At 36.3% G+C, this 17,335-nt stretch overlaps 1 pseudogene; it reads left to right on the forward strand.

Moving 5' to 3' along the window:
• The first annotated feature begins 429 nt into the window (after window positions 1-429).
• Window positions 430-15,586, forward strand: LOC116630270 (annotated as a pseudogene).
• Window positions 15,587-17,335: the final 1,749 nt, after the last annotated feature.

Below are 17,335 nucleotides of genomic sequence, written 5' to 3' on the forward strand. Positions count from 1 at the left end.
AGAATCATTGTAATAAAATAATTTAGTTTATCTCTCAGGGTCCATAAGAACCCTTTTAGAAGGAATCCTCACCTTACTTAAATCTGAAAAAATGTTGAATCAGGATATAATATGCACTCAGGACAAAACAGCCTTATCAGATATTAAGAAAACCATGGAGCCTTAAACTACATTTGTATTGTACAAACAACTATTATATTCATAACTATTACATATAAAATTTTTAAATGTTGCAGAAATAATTAGGTGAGAGAGGCAAAGTACCTGCTATAAGGAATTCATCCTACACTTAGCTGGGAAAATAAATCACTTGTTGTCATCCCTAGCACTATAGCCAATGCATTTTGCTTGCCAAATAAAAGGTGAGGGAATAATCCATAGGAGGTCAACAATGCTATGAGCTTGATTGTACAAAGTGACTTCATAAACATGATGAAATTTGGAGTAGGCCTTCTAAGTGCAGAGGATGAAGATCTGGAAGAAGAAGAGAGTTTCCAGGCAGGAGAATGCAGGCACAGAAATAAGAAAGTGGGTGAGTGTATCCCTAGGGCACAAGACAAATTATTTTCACAAAATGAAAGTACATTTTGAGGAATAATGGAAGATAAGATTGGAAAGGTCAGTAAAGAACATATTTAAGAGAATTATGAATACCAACCCTGTAATTTGAAGTGGTAAACTCTGGACAATGGATAGCCATTAAAGATTTGGGACAGGTGGTAGGGTGAGAGCTAAGGCACTGTTTTCAGAATACTAGAAAAATGTCAGTGATAGCGGAAGGGAAAATAGGTCTTTTGGAATCAAGCTTCAAATTATCTTAATCTCTAACTGAAATAAAGGCATTGAAGAGTGTCCCTATATCCAAGAAGCTAATGTAAAATCTCTCTGTAGAAAGACAGTATCTCTTAGGCCTGAAGTTATCTCTACAATGTTCCATATGCAATGTCAGACCTGCAATCCAAATTCAAGAGGAGTAAGAGGAGGGGCTCCTGGGTGGTTCAGTCAGTGAAGCCTCGGATTCTTGATTTCGGCTCAGGTCATGATCTTGGAGTCATGAGATCAGCCCCACCTCGGGCTCCATGCTGAGTGTGGAGTCCACTTGGGATTCTCTCTCTTCCTCTCCCTCTGCCCCTCCCAGAACCTCTTGCCTATGTACAGAACACTCACAGAACTGTCCACTCAAGGAACAGGGGTCTGGAGCATTTATCTGTGGACTCTTCTGATAGACAGCCACCCTGAGAGTGTTAATATGCCCACACTTCCAAGGAGTGGCAATAAATAAATAAATAAATAAAATCTTAAAAAAATAAAGAGGAATAAGAGAAGACAAAACAACAATCTAATCAAAACCAAGAAGAACATGAAAAAATAAAAAGAGAGCCACAGGGATGTCAACAGTAACTTTAAAATAACTATGCTTGATATGTTAAAGGAAATAAAATAATTTTGACATAGAACCAAATAAAGCACATTTTAGAAAGGAAAAATGCAATAACCAAAATCAGGAACTTTATGAAAGGGTTTATAAGCAGATTATAGAAGGTAAAGTGATCATTAATGAACTTGAAGGTGAGTCAGAGGAAAAGATTCAAAGAAAGACGAAAGTATGAAAAATAAAGAAAATATGTTAAAGGCATAAAAGACTCAATGAAGAGGGGCACCTGGGTGGCTCAGTCAGTTAAGTGATGGATTCTTGATTTCAGCTCAGGTCATGACGGAGAGTCAGCTTGAGATTCTCTCTCTCCCTCTCCTTCTGCCCCTCCCCCTGCTCTCTCTGTCACTCTCTCTCTCTCTCTCTCTCAAAAAAAAAAAAAAAGATTCATTGAAGAAAAATCTAACACAGGTATAACTAGAGAACCAAGAAGGCAAGGAAAAAGAAATTTGGGAAGGATGAATAGAAATGATGGAAGCCAGAGACCATGGAATAGTTTAAAGAAAATAACTGCAACTTGGAATTTGCCACTGAGAGAAAACAACATCCAAAACTAAGGAGAAATATTTAATTCTTTCAAATCCACACTGAAGAAAATTCTAAAAAGTATTGAAGCTGGGAGAGATATGGTCTTAGAATTTCAGAGATTCAAGAAAAAATTAAAAGCAAAAACAAAAGGCAATTAGGTGGGTAATTCTAAATCAATACTGGCTATTTAAACCAAAACAATAATGTTTTGTGAACTTTAATATTTACTAAGAATCAAAATAGATGGCAACAATAGCATAAAACCTGTGAGGGAGGATAAATGGAGTTAAAGTATGCTAAGACTCTTGTATCATCCAGAAAAAAAGAAAAGAGTACTAATTTAGGTTACTTTGATAATTTAAGGACGCATGCTTTAATCTCTAGTGTAACCATTAAAAGAATGTATGACTACTAAGATAACAGAGAGAGAAATTAGAAAAATAGGAAAAATATGGCATCAATCCAAAGAAGGGAAAAAAAGAGATAAAAAATAAATTAGTTGGGATGAATAAAAATTACATAGAAATTTAAATCCAGACATATCAGTAACTGCATTGAATGTAAATGGCTTAAATGTTCCCAAGAAAGACAGATTATCAAAATGAAATTAAAAAAACAAAACTCAACCATTTCCCTCCCACAGAGAGACAAATATAAGGATACAGAAAGATTGAAAGTAAAAGGATAAAAGCAAAAGATATGTGCTGCAAATATTAACCAAAAGAAAGCTGGTATAGCCCTAAAGACTTTATGGCAAAAAGCATTACTAGGGCTCAAGAGAACACTTCATGGAGCACTGGGTGTTATACGCAAACAATGAATCATGGAACACTACATCAAAAACTAATGATGTAATGTATGGTGATTAACATAACATAATAAAAAAAATTAAAAAAAAAGAGAACACTTCATAAAAGGCTCAATTCACCAGGAAGAGACAGTAATTCTAAACATGAAAACAAAAATACAGAGAACTGAGAAAAATAAATAGATCTATAACCACAGTAGGATATTATAACATCCTTCTCTCAGAAACGAATAGAATAAGCAGATAAAAGATTCGAAAAGATATAGAAGATTTCATCAACATGATTAGCAAATATAAACTACTATCATGTAACAACAGACACTGAATTCAACAATTGTTTTTTTTTTTAAAGATTTTATTTATTTATTCATGAGAGAGAGAGAGGCAGAGGCAGAGGGAGAAGCAGACTCCTCGCCAAGCAGAGAGCCCGATGCAGGACTCGATCCCAGGACCCAGGGATCATGATCTGAGCCCAAGGCAGAAGCTTAACCAACTGAGCTACACAGGCTCCCTACATTCAACAATTGTAAAACACATATTCTTTTCGGATGCCCACAGAACACTGACAAAAAGGGACCATATTCCAGGGCATAAACTGAAATTGGGTACAAAGTATATACAAAGTATGACCACAATGTAAAGAAACTGAAACCAATTAAAAAAAACAAAAAACCTCACATGTGTTTGAAAAATAATAAATACATTTCTAAACAATCAAAGGCCAAAGGAGAAATCACAGTCTTGAAGTCCAGAAAATATTTTAAATGAGTAACAGTAAAAATACTACTTATCAAAATTCATGGAATGCTGCTAAGTCTGAGATTATGACCTTAAATGGACATACAAAACAAAGCAAGGCTGAAATTCAATTATCTAAGCATCTCTTTCCCATTTCCATAGAGGAAAAGAACAGCCTAAAGAAAATAGTCAGGGGGGAAAAAAGAAGAAAATACATCAGAAAAAAATTAATACAATAAAAACAAATATACACTAAAGAGGATCAGTCAAGTCAAAAGTTGGTTCCTTAAAAATAAGACACAAATTCATCAAACAGCAGAAGTTAGAAAACTGGGGATAAATGCTTTATCTTTAAATGACCTATAATGCTGACAAAAACAAAGACCTCTATCTTCATATTTTTAAACCTGCCATTTTGTGCCTCTGCTTTCTGGTCTAACCTCCTTCAGTCTCTCTCCATCACATTAGTGCCAGTATGATAATGCAAATGTGTGTTGAGTAAACAAGGGGATGTTGCTGACACCAGGAAACACTTATCCTGAGGGTATTCCTAATTGGGATCGTGAGTAGTCAACCACCCCACAAGCAAACCACTCCACAGGACTCAAGTTTCTTCAAGGACTCAAGAGAATTCTGCAATCCCTACCAGAGGGTATCGCTTTTTTCAACAAAGTGGCCTTAGACTGAACCATGCAGTTTGAACTCAGACTCTGCTCCAACCCATCTTGTACAATAGAGATTGCCTCTGGCCTCTGGTCCTCTGGGTCCTTGAGGGACCAAGATCCTTTCATTTTTCTCTCTAAAATCAGGAAGAGCTGACTTGAGTAGAAGCCACAGTGATACAATGACCACCTCCAGAGCGAGCTGCTGTTTCCTGCCTGCTCAATCCAGCTTTTCTCTCTCTCTAGGTTTTGAAACTCTTGTGTTTACATAATTTCTTCCTCCAAAAAGTCCCTCTGTTATGTTATCCGGGGTCATACTGTCCACTCTCCAGCTGAGCATGCCTCCTGACTCAGCATCACAGTTCCCATTTGCTCATTTATAACTACATGTTCTCCCGACAGGGGGAAGGGAGAATGGTCATTAAGACTGCCAAAATATTACAAATTTAGGCCCCCCTGTTAAAATTTTAACATAGCTATCCCTGTATGAACCTCCTAATCTCTGCTCAATCTTATAATTCTCAATAACAATTCTTGGGAGGGGTGCAGATTATTCAGACTATAATGATTAAACTGTAAGTAAAACATCAGAGACCCCAAAAGATGATCAACTTGGTGCCTTTGCATAGGGATAGACTTACCCACAAATTATCATTATGAGTTTTTTTCCATTCTGCTTAGTAAAGTGGTTGAGGAAAAAGGACATCTGGGCTTGGGTTCAAATCTTAGTTCTGCCATGTATTAGCTATGCAATGTGTGGCAAGTTGCTTATCTTCTCCATGACTGTCGCTTCATATATAAATAGGTAAAATAAATGCATCTATCTATAATGTATTTTTGTGGATTTAATGAAGTAATATATACAAATTGCCTAACAGAGTTCCCAAAACAGAACACACTAGAAATGTTATTATTAATTATAGTTTTTATTATAGATATAATTAACAAAGTGTTATATTAGTTTCAGATGTGCAATATAATAAACCAACAATTCTATACATTTCTCAGTGCTTGTCGAGATAAATGTGCTCTTAGTGCCCTTTTCCTATTTCACCCCCGCCACCCCACCTCCCCTCTGGCAACCATGTTTGTTCTCTGTATTTAAGAGTCTGGTTTTATCTTTGTTTGTCTCTTTTTGTTTTGTTTGTTTATTTGTTTTGTTTCTTTTTTTTTCTTTCAAGATTTTATTTAAATTCAAGTTAGTTCACATATAGTATAGTGTTAGTTTCAGGGGTAGAATTTAGTGATTCATCAGTTGCATATAACACTCAATTGCTCATTACATCAAATGCCCTCCTCAGTGCCCATCACCCAATTACCCCATCCTCCCATCCATCTTCCCTCCAGCAACCCTCAGTTTGTTCCCTATATTTAAGTCTCTTGTGGTTTGCCTCCCTCCCTGTCTTTGTCTCATTTTATTTTTCCTTCCCTCCCCCTATGTTTTGTCTCTTAAATTCCACATCTGAGTGAGATCCTATGGTATTTGTCTCTCTGATTTATTTCCCTTAGCATTATACTCTCTAAGTCCATCTATGTTGTTGCAAATGGCAAGATTTTTATAGCTGAGTTATAGTCCACTGTGTGCGTGTGTGTGTGTGTGTGTGTACATGCACACACACATAAGGCATCTTTTTTATCCATTCATCTTCGATGGACACTTGGGTTGTTTCCATATCTTAGCTATTGTAGATAATATGGCAATAAACACAGGGGTGCATATATCTTTTCAAATTAGTGTTTTCATTTTCTTTGAGTAAATACCCAGTAGTAGAATTACTGGATCATGCAGTAATTCTATTTTTAAATTTTTGAGGAATCTCCATACTTCTTTCCACAAGGACTGCACTAATTTGCAATCCCATCAATAGTGCACAAGGATTCCTTTTTCTCCACATCCTCACTAAACTTATTATTTCTTGCGTTTTTTATTTTAGCCATTCTGACAAGTGTAAAGTGATACCTCATTGTAGTTTTAATTTGCATTCCCCTGATGATTAGTGATGTTGAGCATCTTTTCATGTGTCTGTTGACCATCTGTAAGTCTTCTTTGGAAAAATGTCTATTCAGGTCCTCTACGCATTTTTAATCAGATTATTTATTTTCTTGACACTGAGTTGTATTATTAATTATTTTTATTTTTAATATTATCTGTTCAATTGTTGCTATATCTCACCTTCCCTTCTCTTCCCTTCTAGTCACTCAAACTCTCTTATCCTTTCTCAGAACTTCCTTATCAGAGAAAAAAGAGATTATTATCTTCTGACACCTTCACTAAAGAATTAATCATTTATTGATAATGGGAAGCAATATTAAAAAGTGTTCATGCTAGTGAGCTGTTACAGACTTAATGTTTGTGTCCCCCAACCAAATTCATGTTGAAACCTAATCTCCAAGGTGATGGTATTTAGAGGTAGAGCCTTTGTGAAATTATTAGGTCTTAAGACTAGGGCCCTCATGAATGGGATTAGTGCCCTTATAAAAGAGACTCACTCCAGATAGCTCCCTTGCCCCTTCTACCATGTCCGCACATGGAGAACAGGCTGTCTATGAACCAGGAAGTGGGCTCTCATCAAACACTGAATCTGTTGGTGCCTTAACCTTGAACTTCCCAGCCTCTAGAACTGTGAGAACTAAATGTTTGTTGTTTTAGCCACCAAATTATGGTATTCTGTTATAGCAGCCCAACGGAGTAAGACTTGGGCTCTAGAGCCAGGAGGCCTCAGTTTAGTGCTGGCTCTGTCACATCCTTACTATGTATTCTTGGACAAGATACTTAACTTCCCAGATTTCTCATCTTAAAAATGCAAATAGTATCTATGTCTGCCTCATGAGGTTACTGAAGATAAAATAATTATAGAAAGTACCTGGTACGTAGGATGCTTTCTGTATGAATATTGCCTGTTTATAGTTTATTAGTTTATTTTTGTCTTTTAAAGATTTTATTTATTTATTTATTTATTTGAGAGAGAGAGTGCGCGTGAGAATGGTGGGGAGGGGCAGAGTGGGAGGGAGAGAGAGAGAGAAAGAGACTCTCCACTCTGAGCATGGAGTCCATCATGGGGCTCGATCTCACAATTCTGAGATCGTGACCTGAGCTGAAACCAAGAGTCAGATGCTCAACCAACTGAGCCACCAAGGCACTCCTATTCTTGTATTTTAAAATAGGGAAGAGAATTACTATTAAACTTTAGGCATGAACTAACCTCTTAGGTACTCTACCTATTGAAGATCTATAACAACTTTCCCAAAGGCCACCTATCTTTCAGCTAATAGTTTTCTTTCTCTCATAGGAGATTTTCCCTGGATTGCTTCTCAGTGAGTCATTCCCCACTTCCAGTTTTGTTCACATTTTAAACCACTCTATGGTTAATGAATCACTTCTACCTACTGCCTTATCATTTGCTTTTTTTTTCCCCTCCTAATTCCCCTGGAGAAACAAAATAGAAAAGAAAAAAAGATATTTGGGGCCAGAACATTGAATACCAATGGAAATTCAATGCCTTAAATACCTTTGGGGGGTGCCTGGGCGGCTCAGTCTTTAAGCATCTGCCTTCGGCTCAGGTCATGATCCCAGGGTCCTGGCATCAAGCCCGCATCAGGCTCCCCGCTCAGCAGGAAACCTGCTTCTCCCTCTCCCACTCTCCCTGCTTGTGTTCCCTCTCTTGCTTTCTCTCTCTCTCTGTCAAATAAATAAATAAAATCTTAAAAAACAATACCTTTGGATGAAGCCTCAACCCAAAGGGTAAAATAATCTCCCCCCACCTCACTTCTTTCAATGCCAGAACTCATGATCCTAACCTGTTCTCTTCTTTAAAAGTCTCTAGTTAAAACCTTGGGTACCAATGTTTGCTTGTTTAGTGACACATTTTCTACATTTAGAACACTTTGGAAAATGTAACCTTAGAAGAAGTGAGGCGAAGAGGAAAAAGAGAGAGAGAAGGGGAGTATGAGAAGCAAGGGAGACCAGTAAAAATAAGGAAAGGAGGTGGTGAAGATATAGAGAAAGAGAAAGGAAGAAAAAGAAACAGAATTAGGGGAAATTAGTAAAAAAAAAGGGGGGGGATAAAAAAGTAGAGATTAGACTTGTGGGTTTTGGTTCCATGCATAAGAAGCCAGTCCATTCTAACAAGTACAAAGTTGAAGAGACTGAAAAATCAACAACTCTTCTTCAATCCATAAGAGAGGGGAGGACACGGGGAAAACCACTGCCCCCAAGATTGGAGAGACAGGCAGATGAACACAAGAAATCATGGCTTACCAGACGATAGACCCATAAGAAGAAACCAACAAGGGAGAAAGTGCTGGTGTAGGATACCAGAATTATAATTGAAAAATTGCTAGAGTCTCAGTGAGGACAAGTCTGAGAGTTAAAACTCCAGGAGGAACTCAGAGATAAGGGAGTCTCCAAAATATTGTGAGATTTACCTACAGGAACTTGGCCAGGTTCCCACAGTAAATATCAGAGAAAAATCCTCTTGTGCTTCTAGCAAGGGGAGGAGATAAGAAACCATTTGGAAATATGTCAAAGCACTCTTCTTTTGGGGGAAACTAATTAACCAGAGCCTAACCTCCTGGGGTGTTATCAGAGCCTAACTGGCTCTGGGAAAAGGGAAATACTCAACTCCAGCCAGCTCCAGCCTTCCACATGAAAAGGGGGTAATAACCAACTCCAACACACTCTAGACATTCCATCCCAACTAAGGGGGAAGAAAAGACTGAGACCTAATCATAGACTATAAAACACTTTCCCTCCCAGGGCACCTGGGTGGCTCAGTCCATTAAGTGTCTGACTCTTGGTTTCGGCTCAGGTCATGATCTCAGGGTCATGAGATCCAGCCCCACCTTGGGCTCCACACTCAGTGGGGAGTCTGCTTGAGATTCTCTTGCTCCCTCTCCTTCTGCCCCTCCCCCCTCCACATTTGCTCTCTCTCTCTCTCTCTCTAAAATAAATATCTTTTAAAAAAATAAAATAAAATTTCTAAAAAAAAAAAACATAACATTTCCCCTCCCTTAACACCTCACCACCATATTACTCAAAGCTTATTTATAGCAGTAATACAACATGTCTGGTTTTTTAAAAAAAAAGATAAGGCATATCAAAAGGCAAAAAAGAAAACCAATTTTGTTTTTTCATGTTTTTTTAATTTAAATTCAGTTAATTAACATATAATGTATTATTGGTTTCAGAGGTAGAGATGAGTGATTCATCAGTCTTATATAATACCCAGTGCTCATTACATCACATGACTTCCTTAATGTCTAGCACCCAGTGATCCCACCCCACCTCCAGCAACCCTCAATTTGTTTCCTATGATTAAGAGTCTCTTATGGAAAAAAAACAATTTGAAGCGACACAGCAACCATCAGAACCAGACATGGCAAGAATGTTGGAATTATCAGACCATGAATTTAAAACAACTATGATTAGTATGTGAAGACCTATAATGGGTAAAGTAGGCAGCATGTAAGAACAGGTGAGCACTATAAGCAGAGAGATGAAATCCCAAGAAAGAACCAGAAAGAAATACTAGAGATTAAATACATTGTAACAGAAATAAAGAATACCTTTGAGAAGCTTATTGGTAGACTGGACAGAGCTGAGGAAAGAATCTCTGATCTAGAAGATATCAGTAGAATCCTTGAAAATTAAAAAAAAAAAAGCAAATAAAGACTGACAAAAATAGAACAGAATATCTAAGAATGTGGGACAGTTCAAAAAGGTGTAACATACACACAACAGGAATACCAGAAGGAGAAGACAAAGAAAGGAATAGAAGAAATATTGTAACAATAATGACTAAGTATTTTCCCAAATTAGTATCAGACACCAAACCAGAGACCCAGGAAGCTTAGAGAACATCAAGCAGAATAAATACCAAAAAAACTATACCTAGGCATATCATTTTTAAACTACATAAAATCAAAGATAAAGAAAAACAAAACAAAAAGATAAAGAAAAAAATACTGAAAAATCCAGAGGACAAAAACATTTTATATACAGAGGAACAAAGATAAGCATTATATCTGACTTCCCCTCAGAAATCATGCAAGCAAGAAGAGAGTAGAATGAAATATTTAAAATATTGATAAAGAAAAAAAACAACAACCTAGAATTCTGTTCCCTGTGAAATTATTCTTCAAAAGTGAAGGAGAAATTTTCTCAGACAAATAAAAATTGAGGGAATTTGTTGCCAGTAGATCTGCTTTGCAAGAAATATTAAAGTTCTTAATATAGATCAGAAACTCAGATCTTGGGGTGCCTGGGGGCTCAGTCATTAAGCATCTGCCTTTAGCTCAGGTCATGATCCCAGGGTCCTGGGATCGAGCCCCGCATCGGTTTCCCTGCTCCACTGGAAGCCTGCTTCTTCCTCTCCCACTCCCCCTGCTTGTGTCCCCTCTCTCACTGTGTCTCTCTGTCAGATAAATAAAATGTTAAAAAAAAAAAAAAAGAAACTCAGATCTACATAAAGAAAGAAAAAATATCAAAGAAGGAATAAATGAAAGTAAAATAGAAACTTTTATTTTTCTTATTCTTAATTGATCTAACAGATAATAGTTTGTTCAAAATGATAATACCAACAAAATATTTGACTATGTATGCTTGTATGTATATCTAATTATATATCTTATGGTAATATACGCTTTTATATGAGTGAAATGAATGATAGCAATGACACAAGGGAGGAATTAGGATTACTTTGTTATTATAAGGTGCTCACACTACCTGTGAAGTGGTATAGTATTACTTGAAAGTAGACTTGGATTAGCTATAAATGTAGGGCAACTACTAAAAACAGTAAAAAAAGAAGTATAACTGATATACTAAGAGAGGAAATAAAATGTGATCATATAAAATGCTCAATTAAAAATACAAAAGGCAAAAAAAAGAATAGAAGACAAAAATAGGAATACAGAACAAGGGTAATAAAAAGAAAACAGTAACAAATAAGTTAGATACTAACCCAACTATATTCATAATCACTTTGAACATCAATGGTCTAAATGCACTAATTATAAGACAGAGATTGCCAGAATCGATCAAAAACCGCAATCCAACTATATGCTGTCTACAAGAAAGCCACTTTAAATATAAAGGCACATATAAAAGAAAGCAAAAGAATGGAGAAAAATATGCCATACTAACACTAATCAAAAAAAAGCAGGAGTGGCTATATTAAATTCAGACAGAACAGACTTCAAAGCAAGGAAGATTGTCAGCGATAAAGAATACTATGTAATGATAAAGGGATCAGTTCTCCAAGAGGACATGCTAATACTTAACATGTATGCAGCTAACAATAGAGCATCAAACTAAATGAGGTAAAAAATAATAGAATTGCAAAGAGAAATAGATGAACCCACTATCATAGTTGGAAAAAACTTCAACACCTCTCTAACAGAAATGGACAGATCCAGCAGGCAGAAAATCAGTAAGGATATAGCTGAATTCAACAACACCATCAATCAATAGACACCTATAGACAACTTCATTCAGCAACAGCAGAATACACATTCTTCTCAAGTTCACATGAAACATTCACCAAGACAGAGCACAATCTGTGTGACAAAACCAAATTTAACAAATGTTAAAGAACACAAATCATACATCTCCTCTCAGGCTACAGTGGAATTAAACTAGAAATCATTAACAGAAAGATAATTGGATAATCCAAAATACATGGAGATTAAACAGCATACTTCAATATAACACAAGGATCAAAAAAGAAATCTCAAGAGAAATTTTAAAAGATTTTGAACTAAAGGAAAATGAAACTAGGACTTATTAAAATCTGTGGGATGCAACAAAAGCAGTGCTTAAAGGGGAATGTATGGCATTAAATTAATCTATAGAAGAAGAAAAATATAAAATTAATAATCTAAGTTTTCACCTCTGAAATTAGAAAAAGAAGAGCAAATTAAATCCAAAGTAAGCAGAAGAAAAGAAATAATAAGAACTAGAGTGGAAACCAATGAAATTGTTAATAAGAAATTAATAGAGAAAATCAAAACCAAAAGCTGATTCTGTAAAAAGAATGGTGAGAGACAAAATTGATAAGCCTCAAGCCATGTTAATAAACAAAAAAAAAAAAGAATGGACACAAATTATTAATATCAGAAATAAAAGAGGGGATATCTTTACAAATCCTATGGACATTAAAAGGATAATAAAAGAATACCATGAAAAGCTCTATATCCACTAATTTGATAACCTGAATGAAACAGACTAATTTCCTGAAAGACACATTTACCAAAACTCATACAAGAAGAAATAGACAATATGAATAGCCTATATTTATTAAAGAAATTGAATCAATAATTAATAACCTTTCAAAACAGAAAGCACCAGAACCAAATGGGCTCACTGGCGAATTCTACCAAATATTTAAAGAAGAAACTGTATCAATTTTCTGCAATCTCTTTCAGAGGACAGAAGCATAGGGAATAGTTCCTAATTCATTCTATAAGGCCATCATACCCTAATATTAAAACTAGACAAAGACATAACAAGAAAAGATAATTACATACCAATATTTCTCAAGAAGATATAAACATCCTCAATAAAATATTAGCCAATTGAATATAACAATGTATAAAAAGAATTACATACCACAAACAAGTAGGATTTATCCCAGATATGCAAATATAGTTTAACATTCTAAAATCTATGTAATACATCACATCAACAAGCTAAAAAATAAAAATCATATGAGCATCTATTTAGATGCAGAAAAAAACAGAAAATCGAGCACTGATTCATGATAAAAATTCTCAGTAAACTAGGAATAGAGAATTCCTCATCTATAAAATCCTAGAGCTAACATCCTACTTTAATGGTGAAAAATTCAAAACTTGCCCACTAAGATCAGGTACAAGGCAGATATCCTCTCTCACCACTCTTTTTCAACATCATACTAGAAGTTTTACCTAGTGCAATAAGACAAGAAAAAAGAAAGAAAAGGAATACAGGTTGGGAGAAAGACATAAAAATATCTTTGCTCACAAGTGACATGATCATCCATGCAGAAAATCTCAAAAAAGCAACAACAACAACAACCCCTCCAATAACTAATAAGTGATCATAACAAGGTTGCAGGATACAAGGTTAAAGCCAGTAACTTCCCTATATACCAGCAATAAACAAATGAAATTTGAAATTAAAAACACAATGCCATTTACACTGACACTTAAACATGAAATACTTAGGTGTAAATCTTTTAAAATATGTATAAAATCTATATGAAGAGAATTATAGAAATTTGATGAGTGAAATAAAAAAACTAAAATGGAGTCCATGTTCATATTGAGGAAGACTCAAGGTTCAGTTCTTCCCAACCTAGTCTATAGATTCATTCAATACAATCCCAATCAAAATCCTAGCAAGTTATTTTGTGCCATCAACAAGCAAATTCTAAAATTTATAAGGAGAGACAAAAGACCCAGGCTAGTCAACACAATACTGAAAAAGAAGAACGAAGCTGGATGACGAATACTACCTGACTTCAATCGGGTCCAATCAGAACTAAAATTTGTATTTGCTTTAACAAGCGCCTCCATATAAAGAAGGCATGCCAGAAAGTGAAGCCAAACACAGCAGAGGGAGCAAAAAGTTAAAAAAAAAAAAAAGACAAGCTTCTTAAACATTACTTGAGTCTTGGACTTTGCAGTTACATGAACTAATGTGCTGGGGGATTTCATTTTGTTTTGTTTTGGGTTTGTTTTATTTATTTATTTTGCTTTTTGCTTTAGCTAGTTTGAGTTGGATTTTCTGTCATTAACAACAGAAAGAGTATTCCCTGATATAGGCCTTTATGTAGTCAACAAATATTACTAGGTCCTAGAGATTCAGTAATAAAAAAGACACCATTTCTGTCCTCAAAAAGTTGAGAGTCTAGATGAAAAGATAAGAAAGTATGTTAAGTGCTGAGACAGGAAAAGTTCAAGAAACCATTTGAATACATATTAAGTTCTAGATAGCATCAGTTCTCAGCATCAGGAGAAAACTAGATTATCACTAAGATGTTCATTTGATATGAGGTGGTAAAGACTGGATAGAGTATGACCCTGTTAAAACTTTGTGGAAAGGCTGGTTGGAACTCTGGGACATCAATGGCCCAGCCATTCACTGGGATTCAGTTCCCCACTGATGGGAAGATAATAGTTAAAAACAAAAACAAAACAAAACAAAACCACCAAAACAAACAAACAAAAACCTATTTACAAGGGCTAAGACTAATTTGGCAAAGTAGCCTCAAAACAATGAGTTTTAGGGGTGCGTGGGCGATGCAGTCAGTCAAGCCCCGACTCTTGGTTTCAGCTCAGGTCACAATCTCTGATCTCTGGGTTGTGAGATCAAGCCCCATGACAGGCTCTGCATTCAGCATTCAGTTTGCTTAGAGTTTCTCTCTCTTTCTCTCTCTGTCTCTCCCCACCATGCTCTCTCTCCCTTTCTCGCTCTAAAATAAATAAAGTTAAAAAAAAAAAACAGTGAGTTTTAGGTAGGGAACCCTTAGACCAGTTTTCTCATTAGATATCCACAGTGTTAGGGATATGGCAGGAGAAAAGAGAAAAGAGAAAAAAGAAAAAAGGGGGGAAGTCACATCAGTTTTACATTCTAACCTTTATCAAGCTCAAATTCCCCCCTTTATGATAGCATTAAGAGGGGGGTAAGATTTACTATAAAGAAGTGTGGTATTGGTAAAAGAATAAACGAATAGATCAATGGAACAGAATAGAGAGTACAGAAATAGACCCTTATAAATAGAAAAAAGAGAAAAGGCAATACATGGAGCAAAGATACTCTCTTCAAGGGACACCTGGGTGGCTCAGTTGGTTAAGCATCTGCCTTCAGCTCAGGTCATGATCTCAGGGTCCTGGGATCAAGCCCCACATCCAGCTCTCTACTCAACGGGGAGTCTGCTTCTTCCTCTGTGCTCTCACTCCCTCCCTCTCTCTCTCTCAAATAAATAAATAAAATCTAAAAAAAAAAAAAAAGACACTCTCTTCAATAAATCGTGCTGAGCTTTCCAGCAAGGACCTGGCAGAATAGCTCCCAAAAAGAAGGGTGGAAAGAAGAGCCATTCTGCCATCGAAGAGGTACTGACCAGAGAATACACCATCAACATTCACAAGCACATCCATGGAGTGGGTTTCAAGAAGCATGTCCCTCGGGCACTCAAAGAGACCCAGAAATTTGCCATGCGGGAGATGGGAACTCCAGATGTGTGCAATTACACCATGTTCAACAAAGCTGTCTGGGCCAAAGGAATAAGGAACGTTCCATACCGTATCCACGTGCAGTTGTCCAGAAAACATAACGAGGATGAAGATTCACCAAACAAGCTCTAAATGTTTGCTACCTATGTACTTGTCACCACTTTCAAAAATCTACAATTAATGTGGATGAGAACTAACCACTGATTGTCAAACAAAGATATAAAACTATTTTTAAAATGGTGCTGACACAACTGGTCATCCACATGAAAAAAAAATGAATCCAGACACAGAACTTACACACTTCACAAACATTAACTCAAAATGGATCAAAGACCTAATGTAACATCTAAAACTAGAAATATCCTAGAAGACAAAATAAGAGAAAACCTACATAACCTCATAACCTTGGGTGGGGCAATGACTTTTTAGATACAACACCTAAGGCACAATCCATGAAAGAAATAATTAATAAGCTAGACTTTATTAAAATTAAAAGCTTGAGCTCTGCAAAAGGCAATGCCAAGGGAACGAGAAGAGAAGCCACAGAGTGAGAGAAAATATTTTCAAAACACATACCTGGTAAAGGACTATTATCCAAAATAGACAAAGAACCCTTGAAATTTAACAATAAAAAAACAATCAACCCAATTAAAAAATGGATCAAAGATCTTACCAGATACCTCACCAAAAAAGATATACAGATGGCAAATAAGCTCATGAAAAAATGCTTCACATCATATGTCATTAGGGAAACATAAATTAAAACAACAAGATACCATTACATGCCTATTAGAATGGTCAAAATCCAGAACATTGACAACACCAAATACTGGCAAGGATGTGGAGCAATAGGAACTCATTGCTGGTGGAAATGCAAAGTGATACAGCCACTCTGGAAAATTTATTACAAAACTGAACATGCTTTTATTATAAGACTCATCAATAGTACTTCCTGGTATTTACCCAGGGAGTTGAAGATTATATCCACACACAAAAAATGCATGTGGATGTTTATAACATCTTTATTCATAATTGCCAAAACTTGGAAGCAACCAAGTTGTCCTTCAGTACATGAATGGGTAAATAAACTGGTACACCCAGACAATGGACTATTACTCAGTACTAAAAAGAAATGAGTGATCTCACCATGAAAAGACATGGAGGAACCTTACCTGCATACTACTAAGTGAAGAAGCCAATCTAAAAAGGCTACATATACTGTATGATTTTAACAAATAACATTCTGGAAAAAGCAAAACTATGGAGACAATAAAAAGATCAGCGTTACCCGGGGTTGGGAGGAGGGGGGAGGGATGAATAGGTAGAGTACAGAGAATTTTTAGGGTATCATACTCTGTTATCATTATGATGGACACATATCATCATACATTTGTCCAAACCCATTGAATGTACAACACCAAGAGTGAACTTTAATTTGAACTATGGACTTTGGGTGATTATGATGTGTCAATGTAGGTTCAGCAGTTAAAACAAACGTAGCACTCTGGTGAGGAATATTGATAAAAAGGGAGGCTGTGCCTTGGGACAGAGGTATATGAGAAACCTCTATACCTTCCCTTCAATTCTGCTGTAAAAAAAGAGTCTTAATTAAAAAAATAAAATAAACACTAAAGAAAGTGGAATATAATTGGGGTGGTGATTAAGAATACTGGTTATAGGGGCGCCTGGGTGGCTCAGTCGTTAAGCGTCTGCCTTCGGCTCAGGTCCTGATCCCAGGGTCCTGGGATCGAGCCCCGCATCGGGCTCCCTGCTCCGCGGGAAGCCTGCTTCTCCCTCTCCCACTCCCCCTGCTTGTGTTCCCTCTCTCGCTGTGTCTCTCTCTGTCAAATAAATAAATAAAATCTTTAAAAAAAAAAAGAATACTGGTTATAGAGCTGGACTGACTCTGTTCACATTACAGTTTTACCACTCACTAGCTTTGTGAGCTAGAGC

Source organism: Phoca vitulina, unplaced genomic scaffold (assembly GCF_004348235.1).
Source record: "Phoca vitulina isolate PV1807 unplaced genomic scaffold, GSC_HSeal_1.0 scaffold3, whole genome shotgun sequence".
NCBI classification, from domain to species: Eukaryota; Metazoa; Chordata; class Mammalia; order Carnivora; family Phocidae; genus Phoca; species Phoca vitulina.